The sequence below is a fragment of the Mus caroli genome, unplaced genomic scaffold (assembly GCF_978045245.1).
Source record: "Mus caroli unplaced genomic scaffold, Mus_caroli_1 scaffold_12, whole genome shotgun sequence".
NCBI lineage: Eukaryota > Metazoa > Chordata > Mammalia > Rodentia > Muridae > Mus > Mus caroli.
This window is the reverse complement of record NW_028227267.1, coordinates 60,786,986-60,805,012: the sequence shown is the minus strand read 5'-3', so window position 1 is coordinate 60,805,012 and position 18,027 is coordinate 60,786,986. Positions and strand designations below refer to the sequence as shown.

General features: G+C 47.9%; 1 long non-coding RNA gene across 2 annotated transcripts; it reads right to left on the bottom strand.

Moving 5' to 3' along the window:
- Window positions 1-1,103: 1,103 nt before the first annotated feature.
- On the bottom strand, window positions 1,104-17,324 carry LOC110309930 (uncharacterized). Of its 2 annotated transcripts, none has more exons than XR_002379769.3 (6): window positions 17,168-17,324; window positions 4,140-4,464; window positions 3,630-3,729; window positions 2,762-2,951; window positions 1,786-1,904; window positions 1,104-1,479 (listed from the first exon to the last, which is right to left on the bottom strand). It is a non-coding gene; the product is annotated as an uncharacterized LOC110309930 (long non-coding RNA). The 2 variants fall into 2 exon arrangements; XR_003834762.2 differs by having other exon boundaries at window positions 4,271-4,464.
- Window positions 17,325-18,027: the final 703 nt, after the last annotated feature.

Below are 18,027 nucleotides of genomic sequence, written 5' to 3'. Positions count from 1 at the left end.
AGGCCATCATCCATCCACTGCAGGTTGGCGGAACACTGAGATGGAGACGGGATGGAACTGTGTCAGGGGGCCTCCAGGACCAGCTGCTGTTGTTGGGGGCTGATTTGGGAAGCAGGTGCTTCAGGATGAGGGAGGCTTAACCCTTTCTGTTCCTGGACAGCCTGCTTCAAAACAGACTTTCCTCAGGCCCCCACCTTACTCATGCTGATTTTCCTTCTGTCTTAGGGTTTTAAGAGCGATGGGGAGAGGCCCACACTCTGGGGGGTGGGGGTGGGGGCTATGCAGAGTACTGCGCCTCCTTTTCCTGTAGCTTCTGGATCTCTGCCTGAAACTTCAGTCACAGCCCCAAGGAGGCTGGGAGGCCCTGCTTAGAGCAGTGGGCTAGCTGTCAGTTTTGATGGAGTCTGTGCGCTGTCCATGAACAAATTTGCCGATCGCCTTCGCTCACCCCAGAGATCTGCTTAAGCTTGTCAAATGCCCACAGCTCTCCACCAACGGGTGACAAACAGCTTCCCCCAAAGACCTACCCCAGCAACCCCCAGCACAATACAAGGTAGCTACAGTCTAGGCTTTGGGGCAGTCTGCCAGTCGCATGGGTACTCGGTTATTATTAGTTGTTTAAGGGTAAATTGAAATCCGGAACTAAGACAGGTAGGGATGAAGGTGTTGGCCTTCTACAATGGGCAGGGTCCCAGAGCTGAGGGGCACATTTTACTCTCCAGCCGTCCCCAGGCTATTTTCTGCCGCCGCCGCCACCACCACCCGCTTGCATAGATCCGTGTTTCTGTCACAGAATGAGTTGTTTGCTTCCTAGATTCTATTTGCATCTGCACAAACCCTCCTCTGTCGGTAGCTGCACACCTCCCCACCCTAAGGGCTACGTTGCGAGGCACTCAGAAGCCTGCTATCCGTACTGTAGGCGCATGCAGCTGCAGCGCTGAGATCTGCCCAGGGCGTTGTGCTGGGTCGATCCTTCCGTGGCAGGCCCTCGTGGACCCAAGGTGCTCAGACAGCCCCATTCTTGGCATTCACCGCGTGCCTTAATTGTATGGACATTTAAATCAAGGTCCGCTGTGAACACGGAGAGAGAGGCCTTTCTCCTGAGGAAGGAAGAAGGAAGGAAGGAAAGAAAGAAGGAAGGAAGGAGAGAAAGAAGGAAGGATGGAAAGGAAGGATGGAAGGGAGGGAGGGAGGATGGGAGAAAGGGAGGGAGGAAGAAAGGAAGGAAAGGTGGAAAGAAAGGGAGGGGATGGGGAGAAGATGAGATGAAAAAAACGAGAGATGAGAAAGAAAAAGCTGGCGACGCGTGCGTGTGCGTGCGCACTGACAGCAGGGAGGGTGTGGGGTTGGGGAACGCGATGAGCTAAGGACCACCGCATCCTTCCTACCGCAGCTCCCCCAGTCACAGACAATGAGATAACAGCCACGTCCTCCGTAGGCTCTTTGTTCTCCCGCATCCTTTCGTTTCCAAGCTTTTTCCTGCAAAGGGGAGGGGGGTTCGGGATGTGGGTGGAAGTGGGAGACGGAGGGGTGCCTCCCCCGTGTTAATTACCCCGACTCCCTCACTCCTCTCCTCGCGCTTCGCCTCCCCTGCAGTTCCAGACAATGAAAAAACATCAACCCCACCTCGCCCCACCGCAGCGAATCCTACCCACCCAGTTCGCTCTCAGCTTCGCCTAGGAAACTGAGGGGGACCAGGAGGAGGGAGATGACGGAGAGGAAAGGGATGGGAAGCAGGGGCCCAGCTACTGCTGCCTGGGCAGGGCGTGTGGCCGCCGCCTTTACCTTGAGTGTAGAGTCCTGGTGCAGCCTGGCCGGGCGTGCCTCAGGGCAGAGCTGCTGCGGTCCCTTACCAGGATCTGTGGGAATCAGCCTTCCGGAACTCTCCTGCTGCGGTCCTCTCGCTTAGGTCCCAAGTGGTGGATGGGAAAAAGGAAAAGAAAAAAAAAAAAAAAAAATAAGAGCGAGGCCCATCTGGCCCCTCATCAGCCTTGTCAAGTCTTGCATACGCTAAAATGCTAATGACCTAGATAGCTCATGCAAAATGCAGCAGGGAGGGACAGAGAAGGAGGGGGAGCGAAGGGAGAGCGAGAGAGGGAGGAGTGAAGGGAGAGGGAGGGGGAGACAGAGGGAGGAGGGAGACTGGGAAGGGGGAGGGGGGAAAAGAGAGAGAGAGCGCACCCCTACATGTTCCCCCACCCCACCCGTCAACCGGTTTTACAGCGGTAAAGGGTGGGTGTAGATTTTAAAAGGTCACCCCTATAGAATGTAGCTGGATGGGGTGGGGGAGAGATCCCCAAATCCATAGGGACAATAAAATATTATTTTAAGACCCCTCCCTCTCTGCTCTCCATCACTCTGTTTACACACAAGTCCAGTCACCTTATGCATGTACATGTCAATTTCTCAAGACTGCTTTCAACAGACACCCACGTTGGCATTCCCTGAACAAATCCACCCAGTGCACCAGAGTGAGGAAGGTGCTTCCTAACCCACAGACCTCCTTCACCTGGTCCATCCCACTCCCCACTAGTGCCTTATCCTTTCAGGCAGCCCCCCCCCCTTTTCTAAGCCTGCCCCATTCTCCTTCCCTCCGGCTTAAAAAAAGCCAGGTAGAGGGCATAGAGGACAAGTTAAATCTAACTGGATCGGTTCCGTTCAGCTTCCCACCCACCCCACAGAGTTGGGGGACACAGTCTTTACCTAACACTGACCCTTTTAAAGCATGCCACAAAAATCAATAAAATTGAGTCCGAATAACCTCAGAGGTCCGCAGGTCCGGCCGGGTACTGTTGGGCAGCGTTGATCTCTCCAATCGGGGAGCCAGAGTTCTGCGCGTCCCAAGACGCTTTGTCCCGGAACCCCGCACAATATCCTCATCTTTTTGTTCTCCTTTAAAGGATCCTGGTTGCAGTCCGCCGCGTTTCAGCCAGTCCAAACCAAAGGCGGATCTATTGGAATAAAAAGGGATGAGGATAATATACACGTAGATGGATGCGGGAAAGTAGTGGAGGCTAAAGTCAGCCCCGCCAGCAAGGAGCGGCCTCCCTGGCCAAGCCCCAAGTGCTTCCTCGGCTATTGAAGGGAATTGCTGCTGGCAGGCGCTGGTGGTGGCTCCACCTGGCCGGAGGAAAAGCTAACGGTCAAATCCGGCATCCTGGCGATGACCCTGAAAGAACTAAGACACAAAACCAAAACCAAAAAACCAAAAAACCCAAAAAACCAAAAAAAAAAAAAAACCAACAACAACAACAAAAAAACCCCAAACCAAACCAAACCACCAAAACAAAACAAAAACGCAAAAAGCCAGAAACCTCCTCTGGTGAACCAGAGCATGCATGCAGAAGAAACCGCTCTGCTGGTGGCCGCGGCCGAGGGGGAAGGATGCTAGCGCAGGAGGCGAAGGTTGCAGAGGCTGCACCCTCAGATGAATAATAATAACGCGCTGAGAAGTTGCAGTGCAGCTTGGAAATCCAACCCTGCGCGTGAACTCGCGTCGAGTGCGGATTGCAGGGGATGGGGGAGAAAGGGGGGGGGGAGGAGAGAAGAGAGGGGGAGGGGGTGAGGGGATTGAGAGGAAGACAGAGAGAGGGACGCAGAAATTTTAGTGCCTTTTCTTTTAGTCTTACCAAGAGCTGATCTCCTTCACTGTCCTCGTTGGGAGAGGCCGTGGTCCTTTTTAAAAATTATTATTCCTTTAACGGATTATTCAGCTAAGAGAAGCCACATCTGCTGACGGTTCCGAAAACAAGAGGATTAGGAGTCGGTCCACAGAGCCCGGCCCGCAGCCCCCCACCCCCCTCTGCACCAGCACACGTCACTCTCACTGCCCCCGGGCACCTCCCTCTCCTCGCTCGGTGTTCGGGAGGGTTGTGCCAAGAAAAATGCGGATTTGGGGAAAGTGAGAAGTGGGGGTGCTCTCACGAACGGGAAAGCCAAGGCCGGAGGTGGCGATTCGCACCCCTACACTTACACTGGCTTCCGTTTATCGGTTTAGATCCTGGGAGAAGGGGGTGCTTTCACCGCACCCACACGCGCCGCATCTGCAGTGGTCAGAGCCCTCCGATCCCTTGAAGCCACCCTGGCCGCCCCAGACCCTGCCAATGTCCTCTGAGTGGACTCGGGGGGCTCAATCCTACCCCTGCCTGAATAGATTCATGGTCTCCAGTCCTCTTTTTCTCAGTCCCCTCTGTGCAATACCGCCGCTAGCCCACTCCCGGTTTCTTGAGCTTCCGTCAATGGAGTGGGGGGCTCGGGGGCACCTGCACACCTTCTGTTTGTCGTCCTCAGCCCGAATTGCCGGGCTGTGGCTCAGCCAGGCTGGTGAAGATGGAGCTGGGTGTTGCTGTGGTTGCGGTTGCTGTCACTGCGGAGAGCGCGAGGCTGCGGGGCGGTGCGGCGACCCGAGCGCCAGTGCAGCCTCCTCCTCACCCCTCCCTAGGCTGGCGTCTGGGCAGGACAGTGCTGGGGGTGGGAAGACGAATGGCGGAAGGTGGGGGGATGGAGGACCATAGTCTCTTGTCGTCCCCCCCCCCACAACCTCCTCCCCCCACCCCCCCGCAGTCAAGGTGAAAGTGAAGGAGAGCGGGCGCGCGTGCTCGCGCCTCTAGTTGCGTGCGCGCGCTCCTCCCCTGCCCGCGCCCTCCCGCCCGCCCTCGCCCGCCGGGGCCAGATGGACGTCCGAGATTACAGAGGCACAAAAGTGCGTCTACACGTCCAGCCACCCGTCCTCCGGACGTGGAGAGCCACTTCGGGGAGGCGTCTTTTGTTGTACTTGTGTAACTGTTTTTCTTTTCCAAGAGCAGAGTTAGCTGTGGCTTAAAGAAGGACCCAGAATGAATGTCCCCCATAAGAGCGAACCAAAAAGACCTTCCCCCACTCGAGCCCCCGCGCCTGGGATGAGAAATCTGTCTTCCCAAAGGGCTACTGCGGCAGCCGCGAGGCAGCCCCGACCTGCTCACGCAGGCCCATCTGCTTTCCCTACGCCTGCTTTTCTTTGATGACTTAAAATAAACAAATAAACAAACAAACAAAAAAAAACTGAACTGTTTCTTGGGCTATGTTGAATTCAAGACATCTAGACATGGGGAGAACAAACTCGGAAAGCTAAAAGCAGCCTTAACTGTGGTGGCTGTCAATGGCCAGTGCAGGGGGTGGTGGCCGAGGCACCCACCTAGCCCGGATGGACCTCCGGGATTGCCCCCTGGATTGAAGGCCATTTCTGTTTCTGTCAATTGTTAGGTAAGGACCCCAACAGAAGAACGGCGGTAACAAAACCTCCCCCATTTTTGCTTCAACACTGTGTGGCTAGAAGCTTAGAAAATAAGCAGTTTTTGTAAATTTCTAGAATTGAGAATCTTGGGAGGGGTGGGTAAGAATTAGAAAACATCCTTGTGATGGATTTTAATTAAAAAAAATGTAGTTAGTTGACAAAGGCCCCCCCGCTAGGCAATCTTTCTGGGAACACTGACCACTTTCATAATAGTCCCCACCAAATCGCTGGTCTCTGTCTGCGGTAACTTGGTCTTACTTTCCACCATTTTGATCAAGGTTTTTAGCTTTAGGACTATTCTAATGTTCTGTCTATAAAGCATTCCTCGGCAGACAGTTTCGAACCCCTGCACCAGGAAAGGGTGGGGCTGTGACTTGAGGTCTAGTCAGTTTTGACTCAAGAGCAATGGGACATGGAGGCTACTGTCCTGTGCTAGACTGTCAGATAGGCCTGGGATTTTGTTTAGCTTAAGAACGTTTTTAATGCAATTCTCCTGCGCCGTTGCGGCATTGCGGGACGCTGGCTCTCTCGTCTTGCTGCGTGGGGCGCGCGCGCCGGGGTGGGGGTGGAGTGGGGGAGCGGAGACCTGGTTTTGTAACAGGCTCCGCAGGCCCGAGTGGGAACGCCTTAAATGATGAGCCCAGGGTTAAAAAAGAAAAAGAGAAAGGGAGTGGGGGGTAGATACGGCAGCTGATGCTGAATTAATAGTTAGAGCATACCCCTGGGACTTTCTCCAACCAGGGGGTCAGGAGTCCTTGCCCCTCCCCCAGCCACAGATTTCATATCTGTTTTTTACCAGTCTGAGCGGACGGATGCTGGGCCATTTGTAATGGCTTCTTAAAACCTAAACCCTTGGGCTTAAGGGTTGTCTATGCGCCTGATCAAACTCACCCCAAGTACTAACACGTTAAGAAATTACATTGTAAAACCTCCCCAAATCGGATTGACTGGGCTGTTTGGGGCCCATATGGCTGGACAGCTGGACAGCTCCGCTGAAAAGACACCATTGCCCCTCGGATGGGATAAAGCAGGGCTTCCCCAGAGAGCTCAGACATGACCTAAGTATTAGCGTAGCCTGGGGTAAAGACTGAGTTAAATCTCTCTCCCTTCTTGAGGTTAAAATAAAGACAACAGAAATCAAAAGGGGAGTACTTTTGAATTCATTGTGAATGGCGTGCCTCCTGCTGGTCCCACCATAGGAAGGAGAAGGAAGGAAGACTGAGAGGTGCCCTTCAGCTGAGTACATGCATGAGAGTGGGTAAACGGGAGGGGCAGGAGATTGGAAAGAAATATATTATTTGCCAAGCCGTGACATGTGTCAGTGACATTTGTGGTTCCCTGTTCAGAGAAGCAGGGTTCTGACCTCTCTCAGCTGATGCTCCAGTGTTAACCATGAAGAACAGTGTCTGAGTGCAATTTCCACGGTGAGAAGAAAGATGGAACCCGTGCGCGCGCACGCGCGCGCGCGCACACACACACACACACACACACACACACACACACACACACACACACACACACACACACAGAGAGAGAGAGAGAGAGAGAGAGAGAGAGAAGAGAGAGAGAGAGCCCATTATGAAATGCAGCCGGTTTAATTTTTAATATGATGGCGGAGCCTCTAGCACATTCTTCCCTTGTTGTTAGCATTCAGGAGGAGTCATTTATCCTGTGGCAGAAAATTTTTAAATGGCTTTAAAAAAAATGTCCTGAAATAGAATATTCTATCGTCACCTTCTAGTTTTGGAATACAAAACTCTATCCCTAGTGAAATATTCAGACAAATAAGCTAAGTTTGTTCTTACTTATCTATCTGTATTTCTGATACCGGTTTTCTTCAGGCCTTTCCAGTAATGTTGAAGGAGGGAGGGTGGGGAGAGGAAGAATGAGAGAGAGAGAGAGAGAGAGAGAGAGAGAGAGAGAGAGAGAGAGAGAGAGAGAGAGAGAGAGAGAATCGAGGTTTATAAAATCATCATTCAAAGTCATCCAACTCTATTTTGGAAGATCATTTCTACAGTGAGCCTCCCTCATTTGCAAGGTTTATATCAATTTCAGCAGATTCGGAAGTTCGTGCTTTCCGTGAACGTCAGTTCACATCTTTGGAAATAACTGCAGATACTTCTGCAGTTACCTTGTCTTTCCAAAAACAAAACACAGCAGAAAACAGATTTGGAGGTGGCATTTGGACTGCTAATGATAGAACCTGGGAGCTGCCTGACTCTTCCTGATGCACATGAAAGAAAAAAAGCAAGGCCCAGAGAGATGGAAAAAATCCCTTCTAGAACCGCGAGGCCGATTCCTAGTAAAGGACAAAACCTGGGTCATTTTTGTTGTTATTGTTGTCGCATATTTTCTTCTGTATCATATTTGTACCTTCATATTTTTTCTTATGATTTTTTTTTTTTGCCAAATAAAGGAAGTAAGTAGCTTAGGGTAACATTAGTCTAAAGTAATGTATGCTATTTTTCAAGGTAACTGGCAAAGAAGACTGTGCAGGTTTTCCAACATATAGAAATGATAAAATTCTGAGGACCTGGAGTTACTAATTACTCTGAATGAATAGCTGCCCATTGTGAATGTATGTTGAATTACCACAGGCTATCCCATGACTAGGCACAGTGACCATTAAAATAAGCAAACAAAAACATTTACGGAAAGCTAAAGAAGTAGCCTGCTCTGTTAGTCTTGTGTGGTTCGTTTGGCTTAGAGTGAATTTTGAGATTCAGATGTTCCTTACGTGCATTTCTCAAGTTTGAGCTGTATTCCGGGACATGTTTAGAAAAAATACACAGAGCCAGCTCGTGTGTGTTGAGGGGAGAGAGCCTGGGGACAGTTCAGGGACTTTGACCCAGTGCATTAAGTCTATAACGTGTTCAGGAAGTAATCACATTAAAGCTGGCATAAGCATTTTTGAGGAAGGACCCACAAAGCCTGAGCTCCCACAATCAGCACCCTTCCATACTCATTTTGAGGGAAGAATGAGGAAGGCCCTTGAAGAGGGTCTTTGGTGCAAGTTTCCTTTATCAGATGGCAGTCACCAGTCAATTTATTTTGCTTCTGTTTTATCTGACAAATTATTCATAGTGTACAACACCCCTAATCTTTAAAGAAAGCCAAAAGGAAAACAAACCACAGCTTGGTGGAGGACACCCCCCCCCCATTTTCTTTTGCAATATGGGGAGGTGATTTGCAAAGTCCTTGTCCTCACCTGGGTTGTAGGAGCCTGTTCCTGCCAGTAGGCTGGAAGATAGCATCTCTCTTTTAAAGATCTGTCTGGCAAATCCTGCTCAGGTCTTAAAAAGCAGAACAAGGAAAGCTTAAAGTCTACGTGTGTTTAAATGTAATTCATCTGATGGCACAGCCTTCTTTATTTTTGATGACTCTGTGGGTCAGGTAATGGTCCCTTCAGCAGGTGAGAGTATCTCTATTCCCCTTGGAACGTTCCAGTCCAGTGTAACTGGGCCTCCTGTGCCTTCTAAGCAGATTGACTGGAGCCTACTGCAGATTTAAAAGCCATCCCATCGTCCCATCGCTCCATGCTGACCTAGATTGCAGGATGAAGGCTAATGATTCATTTGCAATGCTTATGGTGGGCAGCTACTGCAGGCTTCCCCTCCCCCCTCACTCCCAAAGAAACCCTGTTCTCCTTATCATCTGATAGTACCACAAATAAATATTTTTGTTCAATTGCTACATAGGGCATGAGATTATTTCCTAATGAATTATATGCCTCGGGAGAGGAACCATAGCTCACCAGTGCTTCGGGCAATTTTTAGCATGTGTCAGATTGTGTTTGCATTGGAGATTTTTTTTTAAAGTAATCTCTTGTTTTTCTTTTCGTCTTTGTGCAGAGTTATAACATTCAACATACTTTAGGTCTAGAGAAGCCTTGTTTGTGTTTAAGAGTCTAACAGGAACATGAAACTGTTTATATGCAATGAAGGGGACAGAGGGGTGGGGGAATCTCATGATCATATTCATGTGCCAGATATTGTTTTAATAGGAACCGGACAAGGCCTTCACCGAATTTCATTTAGAGGCAGCCACCATGCACAATAAATTATAAAATCAGTGCATTAGCCCTGAAAAAAAAAAGGCTCTGCTGATAACGAGGGACCAATTGGTGTGTTCATTAAATATACAGATTTGAAGCAGAATTAGTAGAAACGACGGGAATGGAAATCTTGTCAATCATAGGTGAGACGGGTGACAAGTTCGAAGGGGGGGAAAAAGCCTGCTTCAGATGTGATTCATATCTTGTAGGATTGTGTCTGAGGATGATTTAAATAAATTTGGACATTAGGTAGTGACAAGAAGAAAATGAAAAATAACATCCAATTGGACAAAAAGACTGCTAGGCCTCTGGAATTGGGAGAGAGAGAGAGAGAGAGAGAGGAACAGGGAAGAAGGGTGAAGGGGGGTTGTTGGAGGATTGCTTTTTATAATGAATGAATGAATGAATAGATGAAATCTAGAATATTTATTTCCCAGTAGCCAGCACTCAGGAGACACTTAACCATTGTTCATAAAATAAAATCACTGTCCCCTCTGTGTTTGGCACCTTCAAACAGATCATCTGCATATATAACATTGTCGGGGAGGCCAAGGGGCTGCTGAGCAAAGTACAGGGATGAGGAGGTGGAGGGCTTGCTCACAATCAGGAATTGCAAAGCACAGTAAGTGGGCATTTCCAAACACGACATAAAACAAAGGGGACCAGCATCCCCACTCTGCGTCAGGCACAATGCTATTTGGGGGCTTTTTTTCCTTACAGACTCGACAGTCTCACAGCCACGAGAACCCCATTTCACAAAGAGAAGACACTGCAGACTGCTTTAAATGACTTGGTGAAGTGTGTAAACTGGGATTGGGGGCGCAAGTCTGCCAGTCCCCAAGATTCTGCTTTCTCCATCATAACACCACTCCACAGCCTTCTAGAACACGGATGATGTTATATAATGCAAAGCTGATATTAAAAAAACAAAACAAAACCCAAAACCAAAAAAAAAAAAACCAAAAAACCAATAAAACAAAAAAACCAAACCCCAATCAAACTAAACAAACCAAAACAGCGTTTGTCCTGCGGCACGCAAGCAGGGTGAGGTGACGACAGATCAGCAGAGGAGAAATGTCACTTAAGACTGTTTTTTTCCACTGCTAAACAGTGTTGTGCACTATGCAAATGGGATTGCAAAGGGTAGGTTGCTACTAACCCTTTTATGCTAGTTGTGTTTCAGAGATGATACTCGGGGCAATCAGCACAAACCACACACACTGTATCCTAAATAATAGGACTGCTGGTGTGCATCATTCTGCCATCCTCCCTACGACCCGGGAAGCCGAAGGCAATGATCTATCGCGACAATAACGCTGTGCATTTAAACAGCATCTTTTAAGGGCAGTGGCAGTGTTTCACCACCTGGGGTGGGGAAGGGGAGGGGTATCAGAGAATTTAGCAATCCTTTCGAGGGTAGAGTTCCCCTGGGGAAATTCTGGGGGGGGGTGGCGGGCTGTCAATCAAGGTGAATACCTCCTTCTGGGTAAACTCCTGTGTCAGGCTACCCCAAGACAGACCTGGTAAAGCAAGATCTCTTGTTGGGCTGACACTCGAGTTTTGGTGCCTGGTCAGACACTGGAGCTGGTACCATTCAATGCAAAATGAAAGGAAGGACTGATACAAAAAAAGATGTGGGAATAAAGAAAAAAAAAGTAGGGTTGGAGTGGGGAAGGATGAGGGAGGCCACACAAGCCTTACAACTTGAGTTCCGTTCCAGAACCCATGGTAGAGAGATTAGACTTCTCAAGCTGTCCTCTGACCTTCATCTGTGTGCGGTGGCACCCCTCACTCCACCCTTCAAGCACACGGACACAACTCATAAGGAAAAACGAGAGAGTTTTGTCTTTACGTGATCCCTTTCTCTGTTTACTTTTTGGTTTGGTGCTGGGGACTGAACTTGGGTCCCCATGCTAAGCATACACTCCACCACTGAGCTCCACTCGGCCCAAGTATTAAGATTTAAATTATTCACTGACTGGGACAAGAACTGTGGCAGTTAATTCGATTCTTTGCTGATAGAGCAGCAATCAGAATCTTACCGAGATACCTTCTCTGTCTGATAAAGAAGCCTGTGTACCCAGTGCAGCTCTCTGGTGTGGGATTTCTAGACAGGGAGGAGGTAGGAGCCTGGGTTCAAGTTTTAGGTTTGGCTGTGACCTTGGGTCTGTCCTTTCCCCTTTCAGATTCTTAGGCCCTCCCTCACAGATAACTAGAGGCCAGTGGCTGCCTTCCATTTGTCTGCCACTCTGACCTTTTGTCTTATTCTTTGCTTCCCCTTGTGTGAGGGTTTCTCTTGATTCCTTATCAGAACTACTTGCCGTTCAGGATCTCATCTGATCGACTGGAGCCTTCTGTTTGTTCTCCTAAAGGAAGCTTTAGAAGGCCTCAACATCAGTGAACATCTCGGGAACTCCTCAGCTGGTGAGTGATGGATTCGGGGAGGAGAGAGGGGATGCTCTGGTAGAAAGGTGCTGGCTTGATCTGGGCTCTTGTCTTCTTCCCCCATAGCTGGTGGCCCTATAGAACGGCTATGGACCTTGGAGACATTCCATCTCCATCTGGTTTTCTGTGTGAACCACGGTAATATCGGTCAGACCAAGGAGTTTACAGAATAATAACCAGTGAATGCTTTGCTACCTCTGTGTATTCTCTCTGGGCCCAGAGAGATGGCTCAGTGGACAGAGGCAGTGTTGCTGACAACCTGAGCTCACCGCTTAGGACCCACATGACCTCCACATGTGTGCTATGGTACATATGTGCAAGTGCACACATGTACAAATAAACAAAGTAAGAAGAACTAAATACATAAAAAAGATGAACAAAGATGTTCCCCGAGGCTTATAGCTTCTTACAACTCACTCTTTCAAGAGAGCCAGCAAGTGAACATTGTCCCCAGGCCTCACCGTGTAGTCCCTGTCTCTGGTCTTCCCAGCAGAAGGGGAGTCTGGAGAAAGAACACTTCATGGTTACTCTCAGGTGTCTCAGAGAATTAACGAGCATCAGTACACAGAGATGGAGCCTCATAGGAATCAATGTCCGGAATCTCGGGGAATGGGAGTTGAATCCTGAGGCTTTCAGAAACCTGGAGTTTGGAGAGTTGGGAGAGGGGGCTTCCCCAGATGCACATGGTCTTGGAACTGTTGTGTGCATGCATGGACTAAGGAGAGTTCGGTAGCTGCGAGATGAGATCGAGGCTCTCATGAGTGGTGTGCCTTGCTCAGCACAGTTATTTGCTAGGTGGCCTGACTGTGTGAGAAGCCAGAGAAGGGTTAGTTGAGGAGAGGGGGAAATCTGATATTGTTCTTTTTATAATTTTTATATTATTATTTTGTGTGCATGTTTTGGCTGCATGTATGTAAGGGCATTGAAGTTACAGGTGATTGTGAGCTACCTTGTGGGTGCTGGGAATCAAATCTGGGCCCTCTGCAAGGGGAACCAATTCTCTCAACTACAGAGCCATCTCTCCAGCACCCCCTTTTAAAATTTATTTCATTATAGCTTGGGGGTTCTTGCTCACTTCCTTTCCCATTAGTCCACAGCCTAGCTTTGTTAGAACCTCAAGTTTTCAGAGATTCTTTAATTTTTTTTGGGAAATAATGCTTATATACTTATGCTAGAGTTGTCAAGAGAAAATGATAAACTATAAAATATGTTTTAGCACGTGCTCAATAAGTGCTACTGAAGGAAGACATTTATGTCTAGGAAGGAGGAGGAGGAAGAAGAGGAAAGAAAGAAAGAAAGGGAGAAAGGAAGAAAGAAGGGAGGAAAGAAAGAAGGAAAGAAAAGGCAGGAAGGACCCCAAAAGGGTGGGATACAGTTCAGTGGTAGAACACCTGATTGGTATGTCTGATGACTCCAGGTCAGCATCACAAAGAAAGAAAGGAGGTTCCTGGCAAACACCACCAGGGCATCCTTGGCTTGGTCTTGGGCGAAGGCTGGAGTAGTTTCCCAATAATAGGTAACAGGTAGCAAAGGAGGATAAGTGTAGCAACCTCTTCAGGATCTAAGGCAGTCTCCCTCTTGGAGACTCAGGTTTAAAATCTATGTCTGTCTTCAGGAAAATCACATTTTGCCCAGTTCACTGCTGGCACAATAGGCTAGCAGGACCGGCATGAGGGCAGAGACTGAAGACATTTTGGGGGTGTCTGGGAGAGCCAAGATACCATCCAGAGCTCATCAGGTGTGGTGGAGTGACACAGGCTGAGGGGAAGGCCTCTTTTTTTTTTTAATGAAACATGCTATAAGGGGTATGTGAAGAGCATACTCACAAAGACCTTTCAATGAGGAAAACAGAAAATTTCCTGGAAATGAGTAGTCTCGTCATGTACCATATATATTATGATACAAGTATGTATTATTATATAAGTATGTATAATATATAGATAATATATAAACATATTTAGACATCTATCTATCTATCTATCTATCTATCTATCTATCTATCTATCTATCTATCTATCTCTATCCGGAGTTGGAATAAAATCTACCTATGTGTGTTTGTAAGGAGCATGTAAAAAAATATAAAATGCCAAGGATAGAGAAAGAATGGCAGATAGTTTTTTTTTTTTTTTTTTGATTTTTGTTCTTTTGAGATAGCATTTCTCTGTGTAGCCCTGGCTGTCCTGGAAGTTGCTTTGTAGATCGGGCTGGCCTGAAACTCACAGAGATCCACCTGCCTCTGCCTCTTGAGTGTTGGGATTAAAAGTCTGGACTACCATGCCTGGCAAGCAGCTAAATTTTAACCAAACAAAAACTGTCAGTGCTTGTAGATGTCAGACTAAAGCATCCTGGAAGACTAAACACAGTGATAAGGGTGGGCTATCCACAGCAACCACTGGAGGGAGACCAGCTGAGGAGAGTGATAATTCTAAACTTGTGTGCTCTTAGAAATGGAACGTCAACTAGGAAAGAAACTAGCCACCTCCAAAACCACCAAACCTACAAAAGCCAAGGAAACAACACGAACAAAGAAACGTCCTTACAGGAAGAGAATCGGGAATACAATCCAAAGATTTTGAATTTCCTTTTTCTTGGTCATTGATTTAAAAAGCCAACAACATAGAAAGGTTATGCAAATGTAAACCAACGTGACATCCTCCTTTTAAGGACTGGGGATATAGGTCAGTTGTATGTTGCTTGTCTACCATGACTTAGACCCAAGGGTCAATATCAAGCACCCCAAAAGCTGGGTGTGGTGAGGCACACCTATAATTCCATCACTGGTAAAGTAGAGGCAAGATCGATTTAATTTCACCCTTGGCTACACGCAAGTTTAAAGCCGTAGTAGGTTGAATGGGGCCTCCCCTTCTACATACATACTTTATTTTAACACACAGGTTTAGAAAACCTCTTACTCATTATTAGAAAAATCCCACACCTGGGACATTTTCTGTAAAACCTTGATCATGTTTTACCCAACAGCCCCGTTTCTTAGTCCTGTTTGTTGGTAGCAGTAGATGAATCGTGGCACTCACTTTTGGCCTGCCTCCCCTCCTATCTTCCTCCCTGTCTCTCTTCCTCCTCCCCTCCCTCCTTATTTCCCTCCCTTCCCTTTCTTCTTCTCCCCCTCTCTTCTTTCTTTCCCATTTCCTTTCTTTAAGACAAATCTCATGAAACCCAGGCTAGCTTCAGTATATAGCCAAGAATGACCTTGGACTTCCGGTTCATCTGTCACCACCTCTTGAACTCTGAGATTTCTGGCATGAGCCTCCACTCCTAGTTTTGTGTGGTGCTGGGGCTTGAACTCAAGGCTTCCTGAGAGCTAGACAAATATTCTACCTTCTGAACTATACCCCTGATCCTACCTCTCTTCTTTTATTGTGGTAATATATATGCAACATGAGTTTAACATTTTAGCCTTTTATTTTGAGACAGGATCTTATTCTGAAGTCTAGGCTAGCCTGGAACTCACTCTGTAGCCCAGGCTGGCTTTGAATTTGTGGTGACCCTCCTTCCTCAGCCTCCCCATATGAGCCACCAAATCCAGCACCATTCAAAACAGTAGCATTAAATACACCCCCAATGTCATCTAACCATCACCCCTATCCATTTCCAGGCGTCTCCACCATCCCAAACAGGAACTCTGTCCCTATTCTTTTCACCCATGCCATTTTGGATAAGTTGCCAGTTTCTTCATCTGTAAGTTGAGCTAATCATATTATCTACTGAATAGGATGATTGTCAGGGTTAAATGACGTCATGCAGGAAAGCGGCTTAGCACTGTGCCTGGAACTGTGGCTTATTGAGTACACGCCCAGCGCTGCTCTAGAGAAGAGCAAGAGAGAAGGACACAGACCTTTTAGTTTGAGGACAGTCTTATAGCTGTGCATGATAGGAAGCAATGACTGAAGATGTGCTGCATGGAGGGGGTTTGATAGGAACTATTGCTGCCAGCAAACAGCAGCTCCTCCAGGTCTGTCCTGCCAGCATCAGCAGCACCTCTGGCATGCCACAGAAACTAGAGACTGTGGTTGAATAAGGAAGGAGAGAATGGACACTCGAACGTTTCAGTGCTCGGAGGGAGGACAGAAACTGTATAGTCTTACACACCAGTTTATCAACGAGAAAAGACAGAGGCACTGGGAAGGAGAGTAGCAAACCTGGCTCCCATAGCTATAGACCTGGCTGATAGACGCAGTCAAGTTCTGAAATATATCTCATCTTGTTAACTTGAAACAACCCAGAAAAGGATGAGGCAGACCAGAGAATGCCCTGATGGTGCATGTGATGCCTAACCGAGAGTCCGCATTTCCAGTGCTCTGCTCTGTTTGCACGTTTGAACCACAGTGCTATAAATAATTGCTTTTTTTTTTAATTGAAGAGAGAATATTCGCTTCCATCCTAGAGGCAAAGATCATACTGGTTGTAGGAAACATAGAAATTAACTTTTTAAGAACTAGATTATTAAGGAAAATAGGACTTTATAGAAGGAGCTTAAGCAGTTCACACTTTTTAACCTTATCCAGTCTCAGTCTTCCTGACTTGTTGTCAGGCATAGATAATGGGGGAGTAAGGCCTCAGGATGCTGTGCTGGGGTGAGCACTGAGATATCGGATGTCAGCCTCCTTGGGGTTGCCGAGCACATCTCAGTCAGCGTGTGAGATCTCTGGCAGGTCCAGGAAATAAATGAAACTGCAAAGCCAGGGGTCACTTGCATCACCCCTGGTATATGGATGGCGTTCAGCAAACATGCAGTCCACAGACCAAGCGAGGCACTGTTGTTATGACAAGCTCTCCAGGTGATGGAAGTACTTGATATTGTGACCCAGAGAAAAGCCTCAAGGGAGAAGATAGCCACGAGGGCAGGGAGATTTATGGCCAATGCAGACTGTTTGCTGTTGTGCCCCAAGTTGCCATTAGTTCAAAATAGCTCCCTATATTCACTGCAAGCAAAGAGATGTGTCCTAGTGACATTCACACTGTAGCTGCAGTCTTTGGCTTCATGCCCAGGGGTATTGAGTCACTCGACCCAAGGGCACCTCTCATGTCCCCACGTAGAATAAAAGAATCTTGTGCTGGGGACCTGGACCCTAGGTTCAAGACCTATCCTTTAGTAGCTCTGTAATTTTAGGGTTGCAACTCTCTGAACACATGGCTGCTCTGACTCTCTTGCTAAAAAACACTGTGGTCTATTTATTTACTGCATTCACAGATACGTATGTATTTCTGCACCATGAAAATGTAAGTGCTCCCCTGCCCCTACTCCTCCCCCTCTCTCTTTCACACACACACACACACACACACACACACACACACACACACACACACACACACATCCCTCTGTCAGGACCTAGAATTTTTACTTGGTTGATGTCCCCAGTGAATAGGATGTTACTCACCACCTTCAGAGTGACATAGCCCAGCAGCCTCTGGACTACATCCTCACCCTCCTTGTGACTTGGTGCTTCTGTCGCCACAGAGGTAGAAATGATTCCCAACCCCTGGAGTCTGTGCTGTGGCTGCTACGGTTGCTGCTGCTCCTGCAGCCGCCCCTGCTTTTTCTACCAGGGATGCAGCAGCCGCATAGAAACGCTGAGCACAGCACATTTCTGAGCTGGGGGGGAGGCAGACCGGATCGCTGCAGAGTGAGATAGGTTTCCATTCTTCCAATGGCTAGTCCTTTCCATTATGTATTAGTAAGTGTGTGTACAGCCAGGGGTAAGTTTATTTTTAAACACTGCAACCTGCAAAGTCACAGACTTGAGATACCTAAGCTTTGGCCAGCATCAGACCTCCTTTGTGCATCCAGAGTTAATAAACTGGCACTGGGGGCTGGCTGCCTGTTTCAGACCTACTCGTGAAGGTGACGTGTGTGTTTGTTGGTGACAATGGTGGCAGCATCTTTAGAATGTCCTATGGCTGATGCCGGGCTTTTTCCCTCAGGGGTGATGTTTCTGCTCTTAGAATCCAGGCACCATCATTTAGTCTGATGGGCTGAGTGCTGCTTTGGGGCAGGCTTTCCTGACATAATCTTCTGGGAATAGAATGGGGGCAGAGCTCATGACTCAGGAGTGATGGGGCTGGAATTTGCCTTTCAGTTTCCAGATGTCTTCCTGAACTGTTCAGTCAAGTGTCATAGGTGCTGCTCCTTGTTTCTCCATCCACTCCACAGCTTATGGTCTTTGGGCACCTTTGCCTTCCTGAGTTTTCATTTTTTTTTTCTTTCTTTTTTTTTTTTTTTTTTTTTTTTTTTTGGTTT